The sequence below is a fragment of the Ursus maritimus genome, unplaced genomic scaffold (genome assembly GCF_017311325.1).
Source record: "Ursus maritimus isolate PB19 unplaced genomic scaffold, ASM1731132v1 scaffold_21, whole genome shotgun sequence".
NCBI classification, from domain to species: domain Eukaryota; kingdom Metazoa; phylum Chordata; class Mammalia; order Carnivora; family Ursidae; genus Ursus; species Ursus maritimus.
The window spans coordinates 49,106,871-49,122,541 of NW_024424564.1; the positions used below are offsets into that span (position 1 = coordinate 49,106,871).

Consider the following 15,671-nt stretch of genomic DNA (forward strand, 5'->3'; position numbering starts at 1 on the left):
TTGTGTTCCCTCTCTCGCTGGCTGTCTCTGTCTCTTTCAAATAAATAAATAAAATCTTTAAAAAAAAAAATAAAAAATAAAAACAATAACAAACATTTAATCCTCACCACAACCTGATGAGGTAAGTACTGCTATTTTTTCCATTTTACACACAAGGAAAAAGATACTAAGAGGTTTTGTAACTTTACTAAAGTTACTCTTTTCAAGTGGCAGAATTAGTATTTGAACACAGGCAGCTTGGCTCCAGAGACCACACTCTTTTTTTTTTTTTTTTAAGATTTTATTTATTTATGTGACAGAGAGACAGCCAGCGAGAGAGGGAACACAACAGGGGAGAGGAAGAGGAAGAAGCAGGCTCCCAGCCGAGGAGCCCGATGTGGGACTCGATCCCGGAACGCCAGGATCACGCCCTGAGCCAAAGGCAAACGCTTAACGACTGCGCTACCCAGGCGCCCCTAGAGACCACACTCTTAACCACTGTTGTAATTAAAACTTTTTTAAAATTTTACTAATGTAGTACTAAAAATTACTGACAAGGAAAAAAAGGTACTAATATGGGATCTATTTTATGTGTCAAATACTTTTTGTGTACTAGTCTGGAAACTCAGCATAGAGCCTGGCATAGCATAAGCCCTAAACTTGTTAATTAATGTATGACTGTACGCACCTACAAATAAACTTAATATCCATGAAAAATGTATTCAAAATGCTAAAGATAAATTTGGAACATAGCTGTTCTGTACATTGGGAACTTGCTATATTTGTCTCTTCACCAAGCAAACACACAGATGACTACTTTCGTTTTCATAAGCAGCTGTTACCTGAAGGAAAATATTTATTATCTATGCCAGTCTTATGCCAAGCCTATATAAGCACATGACTTTTTAGAATTTGAATTGAATTCCTCTTTCATAAATACTCAGTGTTTTTTTTCCTCTAGGTCTGTCTGTTCACTTATATAAAATTAGAAGGCACAAAATACCAAGAAGATAACCACAATGTACAATACTGTTGTGCCAGAGAGACATAAAAATAAATCCATTATTTTGAGTCCCACAGAATTCTAACCATCTGAGTGGGAGTTCTACTGCTGACATTAATTACAATTTAAAAGAATCCATTTCCAGACAAACAACCTTCTGGTGCCTCACCAAAAACAAACATTTTTAGTCACAACTTTCTACCATACCCCTCTGGCGTTTAACCATTAGGTCTTGGGAAACAAATTAATTGCTATACTGCACTGTCACCTGGAGCCAGAAAAGCTTTTAGAAATCATCTTGTAGAGGACTCCCTTCACCTGAGAACTAAGCAGTATGAGCCAGTGTAGTGAAGAGGTCTGCCCAAAGCCCAAGGCGCAGAGGTAGAGTTAGAACCTAGAGCTCTCGGACTCCAAGTTCTACTGTTCACTGTTCTACCTGTGTTCTCCACCTTTTTTCAGTCTTTTAACTTGACTCTTCTCTTCCACTTATAAAAGTGTATACAATACAAACACACATACACAATCTGGGAAAATCACACACAAAAAACTTAACAGTGAATAGGTAAGGAGAGGAAAGGAATTAAAGGTGGCCCTATTTCCCTTGTAATGACTCTCCATATAACCATTACTTTTTTTTTTTTAACAACAAGCATGTGTTAGTTTTAGTTTTGAAGTGGAGAAAAAGCAAATATACTTTTTTAAATTTAATTTTATTTTTTTATTATTTTTTTTAAGCAAATATACTTTTAAAAGACATCAGAATACAAGAGCATATAGCCTAGAGAGTCTCAAAGTATGGTCTGGGGCTCCTTGAAAGTCCCCAAACCCTTTAGAGGGGTCTGCAGGATTAAAACTATTTTCATATACTATCACAGTTTTTGCCTTTTTCATTCTCATTTTCTCACAGTAGTGTAATAAAGTTTTCCAGAGGGTACATGATATGTGATACTGTAAGACTGAATGTAGAGGCAGATAAAAGGATCAAGCTATCTTCTCTTAAGTTAAACATGAGAAAGATCTGCAAAAATATAAAACAATGTCACTCTTCTTATTATTTTGGAGAAAATGTTTTTTTTAATGTTACATGTTAACACGTAACAGGTTTAATATTGTAAACAAGAAATAAATGTTAACGATTTCTCAATTTTAACTTCTAATAAATATTGATAGTTACAACCACATAAACAAAAGCTTAGAGTCTGTGATAATTTTTAAGAGTATAAAGAAATCCTGAAACCAAAAAGTTTGAGAATTGCTATTATAAACATGCCATTAAATATGAAAACCATACATTGTTAACAAAATATGATTGGGGCTCCTGGGTGGTTCAGTTGGTTATGCATCTGCCTTTGGCTCAGGTCATGATCCCAGGGTTCTGGGATCAAGCCCTGTGTTGGGCTCCCTGCTCAGCGGGAAGCCTGCTTCTCCCTCTCCCACTCTCCCTGCTTGTGTTCCCTCTCTCGCTGCCTCTCTGTCAAATAAATAAATAAAATCTTAAAAAAAAAAAAAAAAAAAGAACCAGGGATACAGTGTGGTCATAACTATAAGTAAACACGGCACGAGGAGAAATTCTGGGTCAGGAGATAATGATTTTGGCTTTCAATTAGCTGAATTTTAAGTCCCTCAAGGACTTCTACTTGAAGATGTCCAGCAGGTAGCCAGATACTAGTCTGAAGATACAGAGATTCTGAGATAGAAATATAAATTTGGAAGTCACTGAAATAAAGAATATTTCCTCATCTTTGAGGAAACAATAATTGCACCATGACGTACAGATTTTTGTTAGGGGTGGGTGGGATCATTACTTTACCAAAAACATAGGATTACATATTGCTTTGTTTTCATAATCAAGTTTTCACTCTCAACAAATTATTACTGAAAACATTTCATTAAATTTTTTGTTTTATTACCTTCCTTTTCCTTTCTTTGGGGTAATTTTGATACTTTTATCTAACTTCTTGAGATGGGTGCATAACTCCTTAATTTTAAGTCTTTCTTCTTTTCCAAACTTGATTTAAAGGCTACTCATTTCTAAGTATTTTACCTGCATCTGGCAGGTTCTTTTCTTTACAACTCAGTGGTTTTTAATATATCACCACTATCTAACTCCATTTTTATTACCCCAAAAAGAAAGCTGTAGCTATTAGCAGCTACTCTCCATTTTTGCCTCCTCCCACACCCTGGCAATCACTAGTCAATTTTCTGTCTCTATTTGCCTATTCTGGGTTATTTCATATAAATGGAATCAAATAATACCTGATCATTTGTGACTGGCTCCTTTCAAGGCTCATCCACGTTGTAGAACCAGAACTCCATTCTGTATTATGGTTGAATAATATTCTGTTGCATGGACACATCGCCTTTTGTTTATCCATTCATTAGTTGATGGATTTGGGTTGTTTCCACTTTTCTGCTTCATGAAAAATGTTGCTATGAACATTTGTGTACAAATTTTTGTATGAAAATATGTTTTCACTTCTCTAGGAGTGGAATTGCTGGGTTACATGGTAACTGTTAAACATTTTGAGGAACTACCAAACTGTTTTCTACTGTTGCTGCACAGTTTTATATTCCCACCAGCAAATTATGAAGTTTCCAACTTCTCCATGAACTTGCAACACTTGTTATAATCTGTCCTTTTGACTACGACCACCCTAGTGGGTGTGAAGTGGTAATCTCGTGGTTTTGATTTGGATTTCCCTGGTAATTAATGCTATTAAGCATCTTTTCATGTATTTATTGCCCACTTGTAAATCTCCATTGGAGAAATGGCAATTCAAATCCTTTGTCTATTTTTTAGTCAGGTTATTTACCTATTACTGAGTTGCAGGCAGTCTTTATATATTCTGGATACTAGACCCTTAACAGATACAGGATTTATAAATATGTTGTCCCATTCTGTTGTCTTCACTTTCTTGATGGGGTCTTTGAAGCATGAAAAGTTTTTAATTTGAATGAAATCCAATCTACTTATTTTTCTTTTTTATTACTTGGTGTCATATCTAAGAAACTATAGCCGAATTCAAGGTCATGAAGATTTATGCCTATGCTTTCATCTAAGAGTTTTGTAGTTTTAGCTTTTTTTTTTAAAAGATTTTATTTATTTATTCGACAGAGATAGAGACAGCCAGCGAGAGAGGGAACACAAGCAGGGAGAGTGGGAGAGGAAGAAGCAGGCTCATAGCGGAAGAGCCTGATGTGGGGCTCGATCCCATAACGCCGGGATCACGCCCTGAGCCGAAGGCAGACGCTTAACCGCTGTGCCACCCAGGCTCCCCTGTAGTTTTAGCTCTTACATGAGGTCTGTGGTTCATTTTAATTTTGTGTATGGTGTGAAATAGAGGTCCAACTTCATTCTTTTGCATGTGGATATCCAGTTGTTCTTGCAACATTAAAGGGACTATTCTTTCCTCCTTGATATATCTTAACATCCTTCCCAAAATTCAAATGAACAAAAATTGAGGATTTAATTGTTGGACTTCCAATTCTATTCCATTGATCTAACTATCCTTATGCTAGTACCACACTCTCTTGATTACTGTAGTTCTGTACTAAGTTTCGAAATTGGGAAATATGAATCCGTCAACTTTGTTCTTTTTCAAGATTGTTTTGGCTGTTCTGGCTATTCATTTTCATATGAATTTTAGGATCAGTTTATCAATTTCTGCAAAAAAGCATACTGGAGTTTTGATAGGGATTGCACTCAGATTCTTTTGAGGACTATTGCCATCTTAATAATTGTCTTCCAATCAATGAACATGAGATGTCTTTCCACTTATTCAAGTTTTTAATTTTTTCAATGATAATCTGTATTTTTTAGCATACCTAAAAGTTTTAATATGCACTATCTGCACTATCACTCAATTCTAAATATTTTCTTATTTCTATTATGATTTCTTCTTTAGCCCATAGATGTTTCAGAAATGTGTTTAATTTCCAAACATATATGTTCTTTAATTACTTTTGTTATTGATTGCTACTTGATTGCACTGTGGTTTAAGAATTCTTTTCGTGGGCCGCCTGGGTGGCTCAGTCGTTAAGTGTCTGCCTTCGGCTCAGGGCGTGATCCTGGAGTTCTGGGATCGAGCCCCACATCAGGCTCCTCCACTGGGAGCTTGCTTCTTCCTCTCCCATTCCCCCTGCTGTGTTCCCTCTCTCGTTGGCTGTCTCTCTCTCTAATAAATAAATAAAATCTTAAAAAAAAAAAAGAATTCTTTTCATTTCATTCTATTTCAAAAGTTTTTCAAAATTTAAGTTTTGCTTTACAGCCAAGTAAATGGTCAGTTTTGATAACTTTTCCATATTTGGCTTGAAAAGAATGTGTATTCTGTCGTCGTTTGGTAGAATGTTCTGTATATGTCTATTAGGTCAAATTTGTTAAATACATTATTCAATTCTTTATTTTCATAGTTCCCCCCAACCTGTTCTACCAATTACTGAGAGATATATTAAAATCTTCCATTTTGATGACAGATTGGTATATTTCTTCTTAAGTATTTGCTTTAAATATTTTAAGACTGTTATTAAATGAACACAAACTTAAAACTATTTCATTTTCCTTAAATATTGAGCCTTTTTTCTCTATGATGCCATTACTATAAAGTCTACTTTGTCTCATGTTAATAGTTCTCTTTTGGTTAGTATTTATCTGATAAGTCTTTTCTCACATTTTTACTTTTGAACTTTCTGTATCCTTTTCTTTTAGACACGTCTTTTATAAACAGCATTGCTCCCTTTTAAAAACCAATCTAGTACATTCTCTTTTAACCAAAGCATTTAGTTCATTAAGATTTATTTGGATTTAAAGCTGCCATCTTATTTTGTGCTATGTGTCATACATACTCTATGTTGGTTTTTCTGTCCTTTCCTGTTTTCTTTTTCGACTAGAGTTTTTTTTTCTTTTTTAAAAATTAATTTCTTACCCCTGCCATTTATTCAATTTTGTCCTTATTTCATAAAATTTTACAAGCTATCTAGTAATTATAACATACATTCCTAACTTATCAATGCTAAAAACATTCAGTAGGTTTATCCCCCTCCCAAACAACAGAAATTTAATTCCATTCACTCCCACTCACCTTCATGCTACTGTTATCTACTTTAATTCTAACTTCTTTTGCTTCTTCTTTAATGTCCACAAAACAGAGTTAATTTATTATTTGATAGTTAAAGTTTAGATTTAGACGTATGCAGTATTTACCACTTTTTCTACTCTTCATCCTTTCTTCCGTCTCATAACTTTCCATCTAGCAACACTTGCCTTCTATATGAAGAACATCCTTCAGAATTTCTCATGAGGATATTGCTAGTAGCAAACTGTTTTTGATGGTCTGAAAATGTCTCTATTTCATGTATGTTTTAAAGATTTTCACTGGATATAGCATTCTAGGGAGATGTTATTGTCTCTCAGCAAAATGAAGAAAACACTCCACAATTTTCTGACTACAATCATTGCAAATGATAATTAGGTGTCAGCTATCCTTTAGCTCATTAATCCCGTCTTCAGTTGTCTAATATATTGATAAACCTGTTTTGGATTTGAATCCACCACTCGGCTTCAATTATTAATTTACAGCTATGCACTAATTATTTTTAATTATTTTAGCTTTAAATTTTTATTTGACCAAAACGAAAGATGCACAGTTTTAAAAAGTCATGTAATATAAATGGCAAAATACAGTAGTTCCTGCCCACTCCTATTTTACCCAATCTTCCTCCCAGAGGCAATTATTTTAGCTTCTTTTAGCTGTTTCTTTTGAAATTTACTCATCTCCATAATTAAAAAATATCCCATTATCTTCTGATTCATCAATTTTAGACATTTACATTATGGACGGCGAGAATTTAGCTTTGTTATATTCCCCTCTGCCTTCTTGTCCTATCTTTCTAAGAGCTATGATTTTTATTTAAATTAAGTTTTCAGGGGCGCCTGGGTGGCTCAGTCGTTAAATGTCTGCCTTCGGCTCAGGTCATGATCCTAGCGTTCTGGGATGGAGCCCCGCATCAGGCTCCCTGCTCAGCGGGAAGCCTGCTTCTCCCTCTCCCACTCCCCCTGCTTGTGTTCCCTCTCTCGCTGCCTCTCTCTCTGTCAAATAAATAAAATCTTTAAAAAAAAAATAAAGTTTCTAGTGTTCCCAGGACTATCCTGCATCTACTTTCAAATTTCAGTTATTTTACTTTTCATTTCTAGACATTCTACTTGGTTAACTTTCAAATATGCTCGCCAATCTTAGTTTCTTGTTCCTCACACATATTTTCTAGCCATTCTTTTATTTTCTTAAATATTTCTTATACATACTAAATAGCTTTTTAAGATTATGACTGAAAATTCCATTTTCTGATTGTTGCTGCTGTCTGCTACTGTTCTTGTTCACAATGCCTTGTTTCTCTTTGAGTTTAGTTTGGATTGAACTGCTCATTTCCCTTAGAATTTTATTTTTGGGCATTCTTTTAAACTTTCTAAAGATAAGTACCACTGGAAAGTATTTCTACCAGACACTTTGCGGTCCACCAACCTGGAATCATTCCAAGTTAAACTATTTGCTTCACGTTTTCAAATGATACAAGAACTGAGAATTCAGGCTGCAACCTTAGAGAGGGTTTGTGGCTTCAAAATCTCAGTGGTGATTTCTCAGTGCCAAGGTTGTAAGGAGTAAGATCATTTTCCATTCACTTCTACAGCATATTCCTTTGGGATTCCAGGCTTACTGGATGATTGTATAAGGGCAGGTTGATAACATATTCACATTTCAAATCTATTACCTCATAATGTCTAACACCACTCTTTTATGTTCTCTGGATATTTAACAAGTGAAATTCTAACTTAATATCCCACCTCCAAAAAATTTATAAAATTTAGTAAACTAAACAAAAGAATATCAAAACAGACATAAAATAGCTACCATTTTACCCTGGATATGAAAATTAGGAAAATGACAAAATCAAGAAAGAAAAAAGCCAGAAATCCGAATTTAAATCCTTTCTACACAGGTATCTCATTAAAAAACATACATAAATACAGAAGCTGAGTATCATGTCTTTAAGTACAACGATGTTTGGGTTAGCTTACCAACCAGGTCACCAAATTCAACCATTTCCAAAATGTTAATTCACCACTGAAGGGTGAAACACAGTAAAAAAAAAAAAAAATGCAATGCCAGTTTCAAAGTCAATTTTCAGAGAGGAGTCTAGAAATGGTGGTTGAGTCACAGCACCACTGAAATCAGTGTACGGTTTCTTCCGATAGAGTAGATGGCATTACCTGACAGAAGGGTTATTTTAAAAAGAAAGAAAGAAAAATAACTAAAATACATTTTCAGTGGTAGATCTGGAGCTAATGAAATTCCAAAGATTGAAAGCTACTTACTGTGGCATTGATATTCAAAAATGTTATTCACCTAATCAGAGTTAATGTAAGTCTTTCCCTTGATAAAGCCATCAAGCTAACTCTCACACTTATATAGAGAGAGATACAACAGTTTATAAATAAACCCAGTAGGTACAGAATATCCTTTAAGTAAATTTAGGAGAACCACCACCAGACCAGACTGGTATGACAGGACAGGGCTACCTAAGCATGTTTCAGGCCTGAAGGGAAGCAAACATGGGAGAAAGGTTAAAGCTATAGGAAAGAGGTGAAAATTAATGGAACAATGTCCCAAAAGATCTTTGGGGATGGGATGAGGGGGGAGGATCAAGATCAAAGATAGCAGAGACTGGATGCATCTGTTTTTCCTGAGGCCAGAAGAATATAGGAAATACGGGTACAACTGCAACTGACTCTCTAATCAGAAAAAAATGGAAAAGTGAGAAAGCTCATCCCAGTAGCCCCTATTTTATCTAGAGAATAAAAGGTGAGATCATTTGCTACAAGTGAATGGGTAGAGTTGGCCATATGAGGTGAGAAAAAATTTCAGTTCTACTGAATTTCTGAAACTAGGTACAAATACTATATTTGCAAGAATATATTTGAAAAAGAAATAAATTATGGCCTTATTACACTTTTCTAGGCACTGCACTAGGTGCTCCACAAGTGTTTCCAGGAGACCCCAGTAAGTGAAGTGTTACTGTCCCCATTTTATAGCTCAGAAAACTCAGGTTCAGAAGAAAACATAAATGACCCAAGATGACAGGGATAATTAAGTTTTACTCTAAAACTTTTTTGTAGTTATTATACCATATTTACTTTAAAAATAAAGTTATAGGCTATTCAATGTATGGCAATAAAATTTTCTTTATTTTCTGACTCAAGCATAAAGCAGCAAAGTAAAGTTAGAAAAATAATTCTAATAAAGACTGCATAAGTACCTTTAAGATTAGGAGAACTGAAATGAAGTGACCCCATTAGCTATTAAGTCTATTAAGGAGGTCAGGAGGGATGAACAGAGAGAGCACACAGGATTTTTAGGGCAGTGAAAGTACTCCACATGATACTATCATGCTGGTTTCATGTCATTATACATTGTTAAACCCAATGTACAACATCAAGAGTGAATAAGCACTAATATACACTATGGACTTTGGGTGATTATGATAAGTCAATGCTGGTTCATCAATTTTAACAAATGTACCACTCTGGTGGGGGATGTGCATGTGTGGGGGCTAAGGGTATAAGGCAAATCTCTATACCTTCCTCTCAATTTTGCTGTGAATCTAAAACTGCTCTGAAAAATTAAGTCTTAAAAAAAAGTTTACTAAGAACTCAAGATATATTTTGGATGGGAGGTAGTAAGGCAATGAAGTCTTAAAGATTAAAAGCTACATAATAATTCAATCATAATTTAGCAGAAGCCCAAACGAAATAAAACAGTAGGCTAGGAAGCAAAGATAATACAACAAAGACACTCTAATCGCCACTTTTTGAGATGTTTAAACCAAAGTAACATAATGATGCCCTCAGACGGACACCGACCTAAGTTAATGCTATGGACATAAGAACTAGGAAGATCGGTAGGAGAAGAAAGGGATAAAGAAAGGGGGGGTAATCAGAAGGGGGAATGAAGCATGAGAGACTATGGACTCTGAGAAACAAACTGAGGGCTTCAGAGGGGAGGGGGGTGGGGGAATGGGATAGGCTGGTGATGGGTAGTAAGGAGGGCATGTATTGCATGGTGCACTGGGTGTTATACGCAACTAATGAATCATCGAACTTTACATAAAAAAAATAAAATTAAATTTAAAAAAAAGGTTAATGCTATGGGAATCTAAGCAACTAGATTTAAACTCTGGGTCTGGATGAATCAGCTGTGGAAAGGAAAACCCTTTCAAAGAGAACTGAACATATAAATTGTTAGAACTGTAGTTTAAAATACTCCCAATAAACAATCAGTGTCCAAGTGCCTCTAGTTTGTTTATACACCTGTATATTTAATATTTAAATATTAATGTCACTTGTTTTCTGATAATCTAAGGATATTAAGAGTCTGGTTCTGAAATACACGAAGGAATGGGACAAGAAGTGTGGAAGAGAAGACACCTAGGCACAGCAGAAAAAAGAGAGGGTAGCAGAGAGGGCAGACTTGGATTCTGGCCCTGTGCCTACGACCAACTTACTGGTAACCCTGGAAGTCATTTAACGTCCCTGTTTCCATTTTCCTGTCTCTGTGTGAGAATAAAGATACCTGTCCAAAAGCCTCAGAAACAACCCTGAGGTGGGTATTATTATTTTCCCCTTTTTACAGATGAAGAAACTGAGGCAAAGAGAGGTTGAGAAACATGCCCAAAGTCACAAAGATAGTAAATGGCAGAGTTGGAGCTCAAGCAGTCAGGTTTCAGGGCCCACACTTTTAACCACTTGTCATAATGCCTACCTGTCAGAGTTGTTAATAGATGTGAGAGGGGGTTAAGAACTAAGGAATTCTAGGGGTGCCTGGCTGGCTCAGTTGGTAGAGCATATGACTCTTGATCTCGGGGTTGTGAGTTCGAGCCCCATGTCTGGTGTAGAGATTACTTAAAAAAAAAAACAAAATCTTGGGGAAAAAAAAAAGGGAATTCTAAGTACTAAATATTATTATTAAATATAACATCAAATTCACTAAATCAAGTTAGGATGCACAGAAAATTAGAAAACGTAGCTGTGCACAATATGATTAGCTTCCATTTATTGAGCCCCTTTTATGTGTCAGATAGTATAAAAGCTGTTTTACTTATGTTATTTGATAATATTCACAAAACCCTATGAAGTTATAAACATTTAACAAATTAGAATCTGAGTTAACTAACCTAAATCTGGAAAGAGAGGTTTTTTGTTTCTAATCTATCAATTAATGAGTGACATTAGGGAAGTCACTTAACTAAGCAATTCCACAGATTCTTCATAACCGGATGTGGGAGGCCACATTAACATTTACATTGCACTAAGTGTTTACCACAGTGACAAGTTAGAAATGATCTATATGTCCATAAATAAGTTATGGAATACTCATATGATAGAATATTTTGTATTAAAAAAACAATATTTGGGGGCGCCTGGGTGGCACAGCAGTTAAGCATCTGCCTTCGGCTCAGGGCGTGATCCTGGCGTTGTGGGATCGAGCCCCACATCAGGCTCCTCTGCTATGAGCCTGCTTCTTCCTCTCCCACTCCCCCTGCTTGTGTTCCCTCTCTCGCTGGCTGTCTCTGTCAAATAAATAAATAACATCTTAAAAAAAAAATAAAAAAATAAAAAAACAATATTTGTTGAAATCTTTTTAATGACATGATATAGTGGATTTCTGATGTTTTGGGCCACATGTCCTCACTTCCTTTTCCTAAGCTCAGCCTGATCTTCTTTACCTCTTCCCACCGTGTACAATTTTGGTAGGACAGTAAATAGAGGTGCCCACCCTCCACTACACTAGCTGAAGAGTCCTGGAAGGCTCCTTTTGAGGGACCTTTTTCCCACCAGTTACAGTCAAGGACTGGGCATATAACCTTGAGTACAGCTATTGGGACTCTCCCATTGACTTTAATCTTGAGCAGAATGCTGTAGAGGGGGGTACCTGGGTGGCACAGCGGTTGAGCGTCTGCCTTCGGCTCAGGGTATGATCCCGGCGTTCTGAGATCAAGCCCCACGTCAGGCTCCTCTGCTGGGAGCCTGCTTCTTCCTCTCCCACTCCCCCTGCTTGTGTTCCCTCTCTCGCTGGCTGCCTCTCTCTCTCTAATAAATAAATAAAATCTTAAAAAAAAAAAAAAAGAATGCTGTAGAGGGACAAAATCCACTGATTCCAGTAGTGGTGCCCAACACTCTCCAGTAGAGTGTGTTGGTTCTTTCCTGCTTCAAGTCTTCATCCTCCCCACTGATCCTGCAAACTCCCAAAGATTCTGCCAATAAACTTCCTTTTTTAAATTACCCAAAGTCTGTTTCTCCAGCTTGCAACCAGAGAACCTAATTGATTCACATGGGGAAATGCTTTATATTCTGAAACAAACACACCAAAAACCCCAGGATATGAAACTCTATAATACCAGTTATATAAATAAAAAATTTATTTGTAAATGCTTATTGTATATAAACACAGAGAAAACACAATGAGGAAGGCACAACCAATTTTGACAAACACTGTTTCTGATAAAATTTAACCCAAACTTCTTTGCATAGTATAAGATTCCCCAACTACATAGATCTTCTACGCAGATCATCTCTCATCTTTTATACCAGCTATGTCAGAACTAACTTGAAGTTCCCCACATGCTGATTTACATATGAGGACCTCTGGCCATGCTTTTGTTGTGTCTAAAAGTCTCTTATTACCCTCTTGTTTCATTTTGCCTAGCAAATTCTTACTCTAAACATAAATTACGCAATTAAAAAAAATTAAAATTAACTATAGGGAGAAAAGAAGTCCCCTGATTAATATTAGCATTACAATTACAAAGTCTGTTTCAGTGTCAAAACCCCAATTAGGCAATTCTAACCAATTTCACTTTTCAAACTGTAGATTAATAAAATTTCTTTTAACTACAAATGAACATTTCTACAAATAATATCTACCTTTAAAAGCTAAAGAGAACCCAAAATATAAATTATAAACCTAATTATATTCAAAATTTTGAGAAATGTTTATGAATGAGGCCATTAATTGTATCATGTAATAGTCATCCATTAGAGCTATAGCATTCTCCTGAAATAGTACAATTCTAATTTTCAAATACTTGAGATTATCTGCAGTTACCCCAAGGTGTACCACAAAACACTCAAAATCACTATTTGTTTATTTTAATTTTTAAATGTGTGGGTGTATGTGCATTAACACCACACTTGATGTGAAAATGTAGAACTTGGAAGCAAATAAGCAAACACGAACCATGTCAACTTAAAAAGACTGTAAATCAACATCTTAAGCAATGATCCAACAATCCTTTGGGGAGAAGCAACTACTCTAGGCAGCCTTGCTTGGAGTTTATACGAAGTCACGCAGCTATTGAGAGGCAGAGCCAGGATTCTGACCCAGGCTGCCTGGCTCAAATCAGGCACCAGGCACTCAAGTACTCTTACAACTATGCTAAGCCGACTCTCCTTGATCGTCTCAAAGCTTTGGTTCAACACTATGCTAAGGACATTTAATTAAACACGAGCCATGACAATACTATACCAGTAAAAGCAATGCCATTTTTCTTATCAACTACAGTGACATTTTTGCGGTGAAATTTTTTTCCTTTGGTAGCAACCAGAAGAAATGAGGGCCTATGTTACATGGTTTAACTTTAACATAAAGGCTTGCAAAAAAAAGTCTGAGAACATTCTTCAGTGTAATAGTTAAAAACAAAACAAAACAAAACAAAACAGAAACACAATGCAACTTCTCAGATACGTGCTAGGAACACTACTGCCCTGAGGGGAAGCAGGAGAAAAAAAAATTCTTAAAAAGCATATCTATTAGATAATCTAAAACAGCTTATGCAAGAAAGAAAAACTAATAGCAAATTCAGGGTGCATAATTTCAAACATTAACAAGAGAAAAATAGGCAACAAGGAGAGAAAAAAATATAGAAATGTCTTTGTAGGTTACACAGAGATATCACCTCTACCCGCAGTCACTCTCTATAGTAAGGCTCAGAAAACTATGGCCCAAGAGCCAAATCCAATCCACTGTCTAGTTTTGTAAACAGGATTTTATTGGAACTCAGCTTCACTTATTCATTTACTTATTGTCAATGGCTACTTTCACGCTATCATGGAGGTGCTGAGTAGCTGCACCAGAGACTGTATACAAAATCTGAAATATTTACCATCTACCTTCTCACAGAAAAAGTCTGCCAATGCTTTTCTTTTATAGCACTTAACACTATCTAAAATTATTTATTTTTTTGTTTATTCAATTATTGTCTGATTCCCCCACTGGAATGCACTCTTCATGAATAAAAAGACTTTGTTCTCCAATATATTTCTAGCACCTAGAACACTACATGGCACATAGAAAGCACTCTGTTCAGGTGCTGAATGAATGGCATTTATTGATAGAAAGAAAGGAAAACAAACACTTCCCATCTTCCCATTCTTCCTTAGATGCACTTCAACTATTCACTCCACCATATACCAAAATGTGTCTTGCCAATTAACCACTGGATTTATCATATTGATAAACAAGTTAGTAAATCTAATAGTTAATTCTCACTCTTTATCTTATTTGACCCAGTTGATCTTTACCCTTTCGCATGTGACTTTCAGAACACCACATTCTCTTAGTTTTCCTCCTACCCAACAGGCCCTTCCTTAGTCTCCTTTGCAGGTGCTATCTCACTTCTGAAATCTCTTTGTTGGCATGCTCACTCAGTTTTCCAGACTTTTCTCCCAGTCCACAATCTAGTCTCATGACTACTCTCAGGCATTTCAAACTGAACTAGTCCAAAACCAATCTTTCTCCCAGACCTGCTCAGTTATAGTCTTCATTATCTCAGTAAATGTAAATGCTTCCAGTTGCTCAAGCCAAAAACTCTTGGGAAGTCAACCAACCCTCAATCTATTATACCCCATATCCAATCCACCATCAAACCTGGCGACTCTGTCTTATAAATATATTCCAGGTTAGGGGCGCCTGGGTGGCACAGCGGTTTAGCGTCTGCCTTCAGCTCAGGGCGTGATCCCAGTGTTATGGGATCGAGCCCCACATCAGGCTCCTCCGCTATGAGCCTGCTTCTTCCTCTCCCACTCCCCCTGCTTGTGTTCCCTCTCTCGCTGGCTGTCTCTATCTCTGTCAATAAATAAATAAAAATCTTTAAAAAATAAATAAATAAATAAATAAATATATTCCAGGTTAATGATCACTTCTAACCACCTCCACTGCTACTATCATGGTCCAAGCCACCATCATCTCTTGTCTGACATGACAGAACAGCCCCCTGACAACTTCCCTGCTTCCACCTTTACTCCCTTACAGTTTACTCTCATCAGAGCAACCAGAGTGATCATGTTTAAAATGTAAATCATCAAGTTGCTGGATGTTCAAAACCTCCAAAAACTAGCTAGTTCTCTTCCCTACTCAGAGTTAAAGTCTCATATAGTTTAGTCCCCTTAAGCCTTTCTGCCTCTTTATTCCCTCCACTCCAGACACATAGGCTTCCATGACCATCTTAGAACCTGTCAACCAAGCTTCTATTTCAGCGCCTTTGTAATGGCTGAAAGGCTGTTCTGGTTTAATTAAATGAATCTAGACTGCTGAATCAGGCACTTCCATGAAGTACTAGGTCAACTAACTCTAAAAACAACTCT

The 15,671-nt window shown here is 36.3% G+C and overlaps 1 protein-coding gene across 1 annotated transcript in view; it reads right to left on the reverse strand.

Moving 5' to 3' along the window:
• Positions 1-15,671, reverse strand: part of SLC25A17 (solute carrier family 25 member 17) — a 34,983-nt gene that overhangs the window by 18,230 nt on the left and 1,082 nt on the right. The window lies entirely within an intron of this gene.